The sequence below is a fragment of the Prionailurus bengalensis genome, chromosome B4 (assembly GCF_016509475.1).
Source record: "Prionailurus bengalensis isolate Pbe53 chromosome B4, Fcat_Pben_1.1_paternal_pri, whole genome shotgun sequence".
NCBI lineage: Eukaryota > Metazoa > Chordata > Mammalia > Carnivora > Felidae > Prionailurus > Prionailurus bengalensis.
The window spans coordinates 104,430,733-104,443,830 of NC_057358.1; the positions used below are offsets into that span (position 1 = coordinate 104,430,733).

The 13,098-nt window shown below is 34.4% G+C and overlaps 1 protein-coding gene across 13 annotated transcripts in view; it reads right to left on the reverse strand.

The window, feature by feature from the left end:
• The window catches only part of PPFIA2 (PTPRF interacting protein alpha 2), a 479,591-nt gene that overhangs the window by 170,248 nt on the left and 296,245 nt on the right, over positions 1-13,098 (reverse strand). The gene's annotated exons all lie outside the window — the stretch shown is intronic.

The window sequence follows — 13,098 nt, forward strand, 5'->3', positions numbered from 1 at the left end:
GGAGGTGATCTGTGCCATGACTTCTGGGAATGTCTTTGTTTAGGGCAAGGTCTGGACATTGTAGCTCCTAGGATGGCACATACAATAGTCTTAAGTTGGGGGCTGTTTATCCCAGAAAGACCAACCATATGATTTAGGAGGTTTTGCATCTTGACTTGGAGGCTGAGATCAGCCACATGGACAATCATGTTTATGTAAGGAAATCGTAATAAAAATCTAAGCATCAAAGCTTTGGTGAGCTTCTCTGGTTGGTAGGCTCTGTGCATATTGTTATGGACCAATTCTAGGAAGGTAATGCATCCTGAGAACAACAGAAACAGCCTCTGGAGCCCTCCTAGACTTTGCCCTATGCATTTGTTTCCTTGGCTGATTTTGATCTATATACTTTCCCTGTAATAAAACATACCCTGAGTGTAACAGCTCTTAGTGAGATCTATGAGTCTTTCTAGTGAATTAATTACTGAATCTGAGAGTGGATTTTCAAATCCCTTGAACTTGCAGTTAGGATCAGAAGTGAGCTAGTCTTGTAGGGAACTGTACCTTCAAACTTCGCAGTTTGGCTTTAGTGCTGTTCTAAACATTTGTTTCCCCTCAAAATTCATATGCTGAAATCCCTCTGTCCTCTATTCCCCTGTGAGATGGTATTAAGAGGTGAGGCCTTTGAGAGTGATAAGTGCATTAGGGCTCAGCCCTTATGATTGGGATTAGTGTCATTATAAAAGAGAACTCAGAGGGGCACCTGGGTTTCTCAGTTGGCTAAGTGTCCGATTTTGGCTCAGGTCATGATCTTGTGGTTCATGAGTTCAAGCCCATGTCAGGCTGTGTGCTGACAGCTCAGAGCCTAAATCTTGCTTTAGATTCTGTCTCTCTCTCTCAAAATTAAACATTTAAAACAATTTTTAAAAAATAAATAAAAGCGAACCCAGAGAGCTCCCTTGCCCATTTAGCCATGTGAGTACACAGTGAGAAGACAGCCATCTTTGAACCAGGAGTGAGCTCTCACCAGGCACCAAATTTGCCAGCATCTTGACTCTGGACACCTTAGCTCCCAGAACTATGAGAAATGATGTTTGTTGTTTAAACCATCCAATGTTATGTTATAGCAGCCCAAATAGAGACAAACAGCATATGATAAATACTAGCTAATCAAATTTGTAATGTCTTCTGCTATTGTTTTAAAAAGTATAATCATGAGCAGTCAGATTACTAATTACAAAAAAAAATAAATTAAAGCAATTCATGCATCCTTTTTGTCCATTTCCTTTCCTTCTTTAAAAAATTTTTTAAGTTTATTTTTTTTTTGAGAGAGACAGAGACAGTACAAGTGGGGGAGGGGCAGAAAGAGAGACAGAGAATCCCAAGCAGGCTCTGCACTGTCAGCTTGGAGACTGATGTGGGGCTTGAACTCATGAAACCATGAGATCATGACCTCAGCTGAAACCAAGAATCCAACACTTAACCGACTGAGCCACCCAGGCACCCCCATCCATTTCCTTTTAATGTCTCAAAAGTTCACCTGCTTGAAACTTCCAAATTTCTCAACACTAAATTTTTTTTTGTTTTTCCCTGACGAAAATGAAATGAGAATAAAGAAGTGTTATAAAAACTCTCTGATCTTCTTCAATATAATCTGAGGTCTCACATTTTCTACATTGAAAACATAGGGGCCAACACAACATTGTCATGCTATTTACTTCAGGGTACTAGTCAGAGTCACTGACACTGAAGTCTACACCAAGAAAAAACACTTAGATGCAAAGTTTAAAATCCAGTAATCTTATTTTTCCAAACTGCAAATATCTAGATGTTTAAATCTTTTCTATAGAGTTAATTGTTTAATTTCAATCCAATATTCAACAGTTTAAAAATTGACTAACTAGTTGATTTAATGTATGTTTTATTAATTTAGTTAACACCTATTTTTATCCCTGTCAATATAATGAAACTATGAAGCTTGAACTCATCCATAAGAATATAACAAATATGAGGATGTCACGATGAATTTAGTTACTGGTAGAAGGCAAACTATTTATTTAAAAATACAGTTTTCATACATAAAGACATTTTGTTATTAAGAGAAAGGCCATGCAGCCTAGTGGCTACTGTTAAACACTCCAATTTCGAGTCAGATATCCTGGCTCTGGATTCTTACTGACTAATGATAACTCTCAAAATAATTCTATTAATTTCTCTAAGTCTCAATTTCCTCATTGGCAAAATGCTAGTAATATTTCTATTTCTCTCATAAATTAACTGGGATGATTAACTGAAAACTGTATGCATGTGTTTGGGGAGATATATAGTGCTCAGCAGGCACACAATCGTCTCTCAAAAAACTGTAGACTGCTGTTATTTTTACCAACTGCATAAATAAGTGAATTGCAAAGTAATTTATAAAATGCATATTGTGCTACACAATCATCTTATGAATAAATGTTTATTTATCCAAGAAAAGGAGATTTAGTCCTGGGCATAAAAGCAAGTACTGTTATTTTGTTTACCATAAAGTTGAAATTGTCAACAGAAAATATTTTTCATCTTCTCAACTAATAAGTAGCTGATATTGGCCTTTTGAGCCTTGTAATAGCAATACAAGTTTGGCACTTCAAGTTTACCCAGTACTCCCTTGTATATAATCTCATCCAAGTATCATGCCTTCTTTGAAAGATAGGCTGATCCCAAATTTATTAGTATTCTATTTCACAGATAAGAAAACTGAGCTGCAGAGACAGTAAATAATTTGCCAGCAGTTACAAAATTAGAAAGTGATATTCTACGACTCAACTGGAATCTTTTTTTTTCCTCTACCTTGTTGCCCACTAAATTTCAGTATTCCTTTTATATTTTTTAAAAGTAATCTTTTTCAAATTTGTCAGCTTTAAAATTAATAAGAATGCTTTAGTAAACATATGGGTAAAATAAAATGGGTCAATTTATGATGCTTATGATCAAAGTATTAATGCCAAGCATGATCTTGCTGTTAAAAGATTTAAAAAAAACAGTTCATAATCTCCATATGCAAAGATAAAAAAGTCATTCCTGCTATCTTAGAAAAACAAATCCTATGCTTTCATCAGGGAAAAGATTCTAACCAAAATGGGAAAAAGAGTAAAAAAAATTGGCAAACAGACTTCAAATGTTTCATACACAACAGGAGACAACTTTAACCTATATTTTAAACAATTGCTTCACACAGGTTTTGGAAATAGTAAAAACAGTGGGAGTAGCAAACAGCCATTTCTTTAGCTCTTTTCATTGTTGCGTTTTAACATATGTTTTCATAAGACATCTTGACTTCCTTTTTTTGGGGGAAAGATTCTTTGTGTTGGAACAGTACAATTATCAACAGCAAAGAAGACATTTCCTACTGATGATAATAACGTGAGCAATTTACAGTATCTACACTTATCTTTACAATACAGTATCATCATGAAGGATAATCTAGAAGTATAATAAGCAACTGTAGGCCTTTGTGAATAACAGTTGGTTTGACAATGCTGAAGCTTTGAGTTTACCAAAGTAAAACAAAAAAAGGACATCATTCAACTATTATTAAACTCTTCCATGAAATAAAATCAATTAAGAACTACCCAATTTTCTAACCCAAAATGATACAACTCCAACAGGAATTATAGGTTTCCAATAAGTGAGTCTATCAGAAAGTCATAATAGTTTGCAGGCAAGCTAAAAATGTCACATTGGAGAGTTTTACATTGTCTTCAAGGGACAGAAGTTGGGAGCTGCAAGATGTCATTACTTTATGCAAACACTGCTGTCATTAAACAAATAATATTTTCAGGTAAGTGTAGTGATAATGACTTGCTTCAAATGCTAATAAAACACAGAAAAACTTGTATTTGACTTTCTGTGAGAATGTTAATTCAAAATTGGTCATGGATTTACTAATGATGAAAATAGTTTCATACATTTACTAAGGGTGAAAATAAGCTAGTCACCTGAATTAGGCTATCTGGAATATGTAAACATGCAGGAAATTAGAAGGTTGTTGTACGATTAATCATTTTTATGAAGGCAGTAATAGACATTCATCTCATGGAACTGGGAAAGAGAATGAAAAGAACCAAAAAACAAGTAGTTGGCAGAGTCTATCGAGATAAATAATTATGAATTTTATGAATCTGAAATAACTCAAGAACTTTTGCAGTGGTCTCTTATTTCTACATCTGGAGCCTTCCACTCACAGAAATGGCAGCTTTAATTTGAAGAGGAAAATGGCTTGGTCATTTCATTAAGTCTGCAAATAAATGATCACATAAGTTTAGATGAGTATTGCTATCAGTTCCCCCAAAGCAAATTTCTTTACTAAAGCTCTCTCACTTTCCACATTTTTCTGGATCATGTTCAGCTACTAAATTTCTTTCCAACTATGTAAATATAGCTAAGTTGCTCGTGGATTTTAGAAGCTTCCTGATTTTTACCCCTGTCAAATTTTAGAAAAGCATTTCACTTCTGGATTTATTCAAAGTGGCCAAAGTCATCTGAAACAACTTCAATTTCATATTCCTATTTCTTTCTTTCAAATTGTGATGTATAACAAACCTTGATACATTTACATAAGGAAACATCATGGTAGAATCCATGTTGTTTCAGTTTGTAAGTGTTGTGAAAACCAGCCATTATAAGTTCACTGGGGAACTCAATGAGCATCTCCCCTGAGAGATTTTCCTTGTTTAATCTTTTTTTTTAAATATGTTTATTTATTTATTTTGAAAGAGAGAGAGAATCCCACACAGGTTCTGTGCTGTCAGCCGGAGCCCAAGGCAAGGTTCAATTTCATCAACTGTGAGGTCATGACCTGAGCCAAAATCAAGAGTCAGATAGTTAACCAACCGAGCCACCTGGATGCCCCTTCATTGTTTGGTCCTACTGGCTCCTTGCCATATTCTACATTGTCTTATTTTAATTTTATTTAAGTTCATAAAAAGTATCTCTGTTCCCACCTCCCTTAGCAAAGGACCCTTATTTCCTTGGGAAAAATATTTCTGATAAAATCTCTATGCCTTCTTTTCCCTCCAAATCAAACTCCTCCTTCATCTCTACACTACATATTCCATTCTCCCTTCTCCATTTCTCAGAGGAAAGAGTTCTACTACCTACAATAGATCTTGAAACCATGCCCATCCTCTATTGTGGGTGCCCATCAAAAATCGTTTCTCCTTTGTTTTTTCCTTGGCTGAAAGCTTTTTCAATAGGCTATTTCTCAATATTGCCTACCTTTTCCGCTTTTAACCTCCTCTCTCCTTCTTTGCCAAACTTCTCAGAAGAATATTACTCATCATCTCCATTTCTAAACTTATAATTGACTCATAAATTCTTTCCATCACAGCTATTCTCCTTCCATTATATTTTATTGGAACTGTCCTTGCAAACATTTCCAGAAACCTAATTGTAAATCTAATCACCTCATATTAAACATAATCTTTTATGTCTTCATAAGACATTTGACACTGTTGGCCATCTCCAATCTCTACACTTAAAACTCTCTTCCTCACTTTCTCTTTTTCTTTTTGCTTCACTTAAAAAAATAATATTTACTTATTTTCGAGAGACAGAGAGTGAGCAGGGGAGGGACAGAAAGAGAGGCAAACGTAGAATCGAAAGCAGGCTCCAGGCTCTGAGCTGTCAGCACAGAGACTGAGGTGGGGCTTGAACTCACAAACTGTGAGATCATGACGTGAGCCAAAGTCCAATGCTTAACCGACTGAACCACCCAGGTGCCCTTCTTTTTGCTTCGTTAACTCTTGACTCAATTGAGTCTCAAATCTCTCATTGCTCCTTCCCAGACTTTTATTTGCTTTTTAAGGTAGGTTCTCCCTTTACCTGTATCTATTCACTGTCTCCATTCATTTCCATGGATTCCACAGAGTACTGGGTCTTATCCAAACCCAATACATCATTTCGATGACTTAATGGTGTAATGTATTTAAAGCAATGGCTACAGTCCATGGTCCTAAAGTTTCCCAAACGTGAACTTGCTACCAGTAGCTCCTCTCACCATTCTGATCCAATATTCTGAATGCAAATGATACTTGATATACCCATGAAAGTTCTTTAATTTTTCCTTAGGAAATTAGACTCCCAGGATAAGGCTGGTTATAAAGGAAGTGAAATTAAATACTAATTTCCTTAAGAAAATTCTAATTGAAAGTTGATAAATTCACTGCTTGGAATAAACAACACAGAATGAAAGCAATATAAAAAAATTTATATAGTTCAGCCTACAATTCAATGTGCCAGTTCTTTTTATGTATAATGCAGCCATGTAGAAAAGCTTTTAAAATAAGCACACCTGTACATTCAGTGAAAATTAGTCTGTCAATTAAGTTTTTACTGTAACTTCTAAATAATCCATTTTGTCTCATTTAATTAAATAATTTTAAGAGTATATGGGCTTCTGCTAAAAGAGAACACATTGTTAGGAAGTAATCTCTTTATTCTTCTTTGCACTTCCCTTTATTGTACATTTTGTGTGTGTGTGTGTGTGTGTGTGTGTGGTTTTCCAATTTTAAGCAGTAACAAAAATACTCTGCAAGAAATAAAGGTTTTATTGTATTTTCTGTGTCTAAATAACCTGAACTCACTTTTGTAGGACAATGGCCTGGAAAATGTATTCAACGTTAACAATACAATCTACCTAAGTGGGGTTATTCAAAGAGGCATAAAATGACAGCAAATTTTTATTATGTATATATATTTATTTACAATATTGTCTTGATTCTTTAATTTATATTATTTTCCATTACTAAAAGAACATAAAAAATGCCAGACTTGGTAATACCTCCATTCTACACAGTTCAGTATTTTCTGACACTAGTCCCTTGTTTCTTTCAAAAAATCATAGTGAGTTTTCAAAATCTGAACTATAAACATGGTACTTCGGCTATCATATACATTTTTTTACCTTTAACCTTTGGAGGTCCCACTGGTCTGCAAAATTGAAAGTGTGATCACATTCCTTCCCTCCTTAATGACTCTTCATTGGCTCATTGTTGCCCAGGCTCCAGGCGTCCCTACCCAGATCTGCTATTTTCTGCAGCCTAGTCCCCATCCCTCCTCCTGCCTGCTTCCCTTCTTTTCCTCCAAGTCCATCTGGTAAGCTCTTTAAAGTCATCCTTCAAATTCTAGGTAATTTTTTTTTCTCTAGGAAGATTCTGAAATATTTTTCCACCTTTAGTGAGATACGATTGATAAATACATTGTGTAAGCTTAAGGCATACAAAACAGTAATTTGATATATGCACATATTTTGGAATGTTTACTACAATAAGGGTAGTTAATACATCACCTCCATCATCTCACATAATTAGCATTTTTTAGTTGTTGCTGGTGAAAACATTTAACATCTCCTGTTCGCACAAATCTTAAAACTTGCTGTATACAATACAGTATCATTAACTACAGCCACCATGGTATATACATCAGATCCTCTAATCTTATTCCTTATAACAGAAAGTTTGTATCCTTGACAAACCTCTCCCATTTCTCCCACCCCTCCAGCCTGGGCAACCACCAAGCTACTCTATTTCTGTGAGTTCAACATTCTTAGATTCTACATATATAAGTAAGGTCTTACAGTATTTCTTTGTCTGACTTGTTTCACTTAGTGTAAATGTCTCAACATTCATCCATGTTATTGCAAGTGGCAAAATTTCTCTAGGAAAACTTTTATAATGCCATCTGCTTTTCCTCTTTGGTGCCCATACAACTGGTTACTCTGTTTTGTAATATTATAAAACCTTGTACTTACTCCCATTTTCACATTAGTCATATTGTATTATAATTAATTTCTTATTGTAGTAAGCTGTACCATTTGCAATTTTAACCATTTTTAAGTGTAGAGGCTAGTGACATTAGGTATGATTACATTGTCATGCCATTGTTATACCACCATCCATCTTCAGAACTTTTTTCATATTCCCAAACTGAAACTCCATCCTCATAAATAATAACTTCCCACTATAATTTCTTTGTAACATGTCTATTTCCCATATTTGAGAGAACTACTGACTTATCAATGTCTGAGTTTTATTAATATATTGATATCTAGTACTTAATTCATTGCCTGGGAAACAGAAGATGCCCATTAAATGTTTGTTGAATTGAGGTGTCATGATTAAAATCACATAGCAGGGGCGCCTGGGTGGCGCAGTCGGTTAAGCGTCCGACTTCAGCCAGGTCACGATCTCGCGGTCCGGGAGTTCGAGCCCTGCGTCGGGCTCTGGGCTGATGGCTCAGAGCCTGGAGCCTGTTTCCGATTCTGTGTCTCCCTCTCTCTCTGCCCCTCCCCCGTTCATGCTCTGTCTCTCTCTGTCCCAAAAATAAATAAACGTTGGAAAAAAAAAATTAAAAAAAAAAATCACATAGCAGATAATTACATCAGCCAGCCATGCCAATCATGTCAGCTTTCAAGCTCTACTCCACTCTAACCTAACACTTTACAAAAAAAAAAATAATAAAATAAAATAAAATAAAAAAGGAACATACTTTCAGTGGTTTTCACTTTAGCAAAACAAAACAAAACAGAAATAAAACAAAGCCTTCAACGCTTTCTCATTTCATTTCTTTATTCTCATAACGTATGAATTTTACACTTTGCGTATGGCATTTAGGGCCGTCTTGAAATTGAGTCCTCCCCACCACCCCACTTTCTACTGCCACATCTTTTCACACCCAAATCCTTACCAACACAACATCATCCTTTACTCTTGAAATGGCCAATTTCAGGTTTTCTTTTGTTTTTTCCATACGCTCTGCTCAGCCTGAAGCATTTTCCCCCAGTTTTAAGGCCAAATCATAGTTTTCCTTCAAGGGTGAGCCTTCTCTGATCCTTTGGTTCAGAATAAATACCCTCCTCTCTCTGCTTTTTGGGCCTCTATTTTTCATTTATTTAGTTTTGCACGACGTTATATCTTACTTATGTTTACATGTTCGTCTTCATCAGTTGAGGGAAAATTGCATGAAAATTTGCATTATGATTCACTTATTTTATTTTTTTCCTATTCTTCCTGTCAGAGACTTGGAATTTTCTGCACTTGGTGGTTACTCAATAATTGTATTTGGAAAGACATCTTGTTCATATAATCCATATAATCAATACATTGTGGTTTTTGAGCATGAAGGTTATTTAAACTTGAATATTAACGAAACAGCAAAAGAACAATGTGACAACACTGGTTAGAACAAATCTATACAATGAAATTTGACAAATATATATTAATCATGAGGTTCATATCACTGTGGTGAATACAATAAATACAAATGAACAAGATGCAGTCCACTTTATCAGGGAACTAACCACTTAGGCTTAGACAGATATATAATCAACCCCAATAGGTGTTGAACAGTCATAATAAATGCTGAAGCAATGAGCTTTAGCAATTTAAACTAAGGAGTGATGACTGTTAGCAAGAAATCATAAAATATTTCATTAAAAAGGTAATGTCTGAACTTGAGTTTAAATGGGGAAATATGATTTCAGTGTGTGAATTGGGGTTGTGGAAGCATTCCAAGAGAGACATTAGCATAAGATGCAGGAAAAATGTTGGCTGATTTCAAAAATAGTGAATACTATATTTTAACAAGACCTTAGAATGACTCAGTCAGGGCAGTAAGGGGGTGGGAGTTAGAGCTAGATTTGTAAGTTAGGACCATTGAAGAGATTCTTGATATATCCCTATATTATTAACATATGATAATACAGTATATCGTTATGTTATTAATACACTAATATGCTATATATTACATATAAGTATATATTACACATTAGAATATGTTATTAAAAATAGTCACTATGATTAGAGCTTTGCTTAGCAAGTTTAACCTTGGAGAATTATATAGCAGAAAAGGATAGGAGACAAGAATAAATAAAAATCTATAGTAATATTCCAAGTGAGAATTTATGAAGACCTGAACTATAGTGGTTTTAATGTATATGTAAAAAGAAGGGAGTAAATGAGTAGCCACAGTTAAATGGAGGGATTGGCGCTGCCTGAATACAGAGAGTTAAGACAAATTCAGAGATAACAACATTTTCTAGTAGGAGAGAATGGCATATTAGGAGACATAACCTCTCTAGGTTCATCTGTAAAATAATAGCAGTACCAAACTTCCAGGATTATTCTGCTGATATATATGTATAATATAACGATGACAGAATAAACTACATTCTATCATTTTCTCAGACTCTACAAATATATATCTATATATCTATATATAGATATCTATATATATCTATATATATCTATATATATATATATATATATATAGATATCTATCTCAAGGTATCACTTGCAGTCTTAACCTCTGCTCTCTGATTTCTCCTTTCTGAATTTTGGGACTGAAACAATTCAGGAAAATGTTTGGATAGATTCCTTGCTATCTGGATGGTTATTATCACTACCAGAAACTCACGAATCAGATTCTGATAATGTGGTATCCTCACTTGTCAAGCTTGCTATATGAACTCAAGAAATGCATAGATTGAATTATAAGGGACACTTGTAAGTATTTTTAATTTTAATTTAAAATCTGAAGCAGCAAATGAAATTTTCCCCAATGCTTTGCTAATTGAGCCATATGCAGAATTTTGTTCTAGTACCTGGTTGTTTTTGGCTATGTTACATATTTTTGTTTGGTTCTTAAGAATGTGTTCTTCAATAGTTCTTTTTTTTTTTCTATAAAAAATTGTCCTTTGTTTTCTAAAATATTTTCAATTACTTCCTCTAATAATCAAACTTTACCTATTTCCCCTTTCTAAAGCTGCCAATAGTATACATTTTTTCTAAGCTTATTTTGTCAGATTTCTAAATGTTTCTTTTTTTTTTAATTTTTTTTTCAACATTTATTTATTTTTGGGACAGAGAGAGACAGAGCATGAACGGGGGAGGGGCAGAGAGAGAGGGAGACACAGAATCGGAAACAAGCTCCAGGCTCTGAGCCATCAGCCCAGAGCCCGACGCGGGGCTCAAACTCACGGACCCCGAGATCGTGACCTGGCTGAAGTCGGACGCTTAACCGACTGCGCCACCCAGGCGCCCCAGATTTCTAAATGTTTCTTATCATCAATACATGACGCCTTACTTATAAGAGATTTCATGTACAACTGCTGTTCTAAGAACTCACACTGCAGGTGTCTTCTGATCTTTCTCTCTCTCTATTTTTGATTTTCATAGTGAAATATAAATTTCATTATGAAGTGAAAGTTGGTTTTTCCCATGTACTCTCTCTTAAAATCATTAATTATTTATAAACAATTTATTGTTAGAAAACTAAGATAAGTTTGCTACCCCTTTCCCCATCTGTGGATATGTGGCTTCCTAAGTAGGGAGTCTGGTTAAGCCACCTGGAAGTTAGTAAAAATCAACAACAAAAAGAAAACATATTGAAGTTAATAATGAGCACACAATTACTATCCTCTTATACAAATTATTTAAAACAAAACAAAAAGCATTTAGAAGGACGGCAGTAATTGTAGAATGATGTTAATGATTTAAAATATATTTAATTTACATATAAGAATCAAATGGACCATGCTGCCTATAAGAGACTACAAAAAAATTTGAGGCTAAAATGTTTAAGACAACCAGCAAAAGTCTTTCCTCTGCTTTGGTTCCCTCAAGTGTTGTTCTCCCATTTTATATCTAATTGAACTATTCAGTTGCCATTTCTGGAGCTAATTTTCAGCGCCTTACTTAAACTTGAGGGATATTTTTATTGCAGCATACATACTTTGGCCAAGGGGTCTCACCTCACCTTTGTTTATAACAGACAGAGGCTTTATTACTGTATGGTAAGCAAGGCTTTCATATTCGTAGTTGCCAAAGCTTTTGTTTCTCTACCCTTAATGATAAAATGTTTTGAGGGATGTACCCAAAATAAATGTACTTTTAAACATACAAGAAAATCAAAATTAACAATGATAAAACACAAAATAAACAAACATTTAATATTTTCTTTCTGGACGTTCCAGGAATGCATATACCTGCTGTATAGGTAAAACCTATCCTTTCTCATAAAAAGACTGAGTTCTTCGTCATCATCCATTATCTCAGAGGTTCTTTTCTTCTGTGATGACTAAGATGTACCAATCTCTTATTTCCCTTTGTTTTATTTACTTATTTGTTTTTATTTATTTGAAGCCATCCAGTTTATTAAGCTGAACTGCATGCTTTGTCTATTTTTTAACTATTATGCCACCGTTTATGTTTTTAACACAGCTAGCATTTAGTTGACATGGAACTGATTGTCTCTGCAATTAAAAGTCCATTTTTTCTAAAGTTTAAGTTGTTAAACCCAGAACAAACAAAGGCAAACTTTAAACTTGTGTTTTTTTTTTTTTTTGGTTTAGCTTATTTTAAAGAACAAGGTGATTTGTACTAGATGGAATTTTTAACATGCCTTAAAAAGGTGTATTTGTGTGTGTAATGTAAATGCAAATATTATTGTAGTATGAATGCCCTGATAATACTTATAATTAATGACATTAGCTGCCCACATATTTAATTATTTAAAATAAGAATATTTTGTAGAGTTATTTTAGTATGTCCAACTAGCCAATGCCAATATTTACCTTACTGGAATACATTTCTGGAGGAAAAAGTAGCCTTACAAGTATTCTCTCTCTTAGAGACAGAGAAAGAGATGGGTCGATTTTAGTGGCCTATACAGATTATTGTTTATATATTTTAATATATTCTTTTACAGATATATAATATATATATATATATATATATCTGGTCTAGTGACCCAAGTTAATCTGTATACTAAAAACCAAAATAAGTCAATTTTTCTAAAGAAAAAAAAAACACAACTTTTTAAATCTCAGAGATGGTTATAATACCTTAGTCATGAATGAGAGCAAGAGAAGTGGATTTAATGGTGCCACTAAACACGGGCATGATGCTTTAGAAGATAAGAATAGTAAGAACCTTCAGGGAAGTATGTTTATATCTCCAAGGACTTAACTTCATTTGTGCCATTTTCTAAGTTTAGCAGATATTTGACATGCTTTCCAATTTTGGAGCTGTGTTTTACTCTCTGAAAGGACTGGCATTCTGACTGCAGTCTTTCTAAGCCACT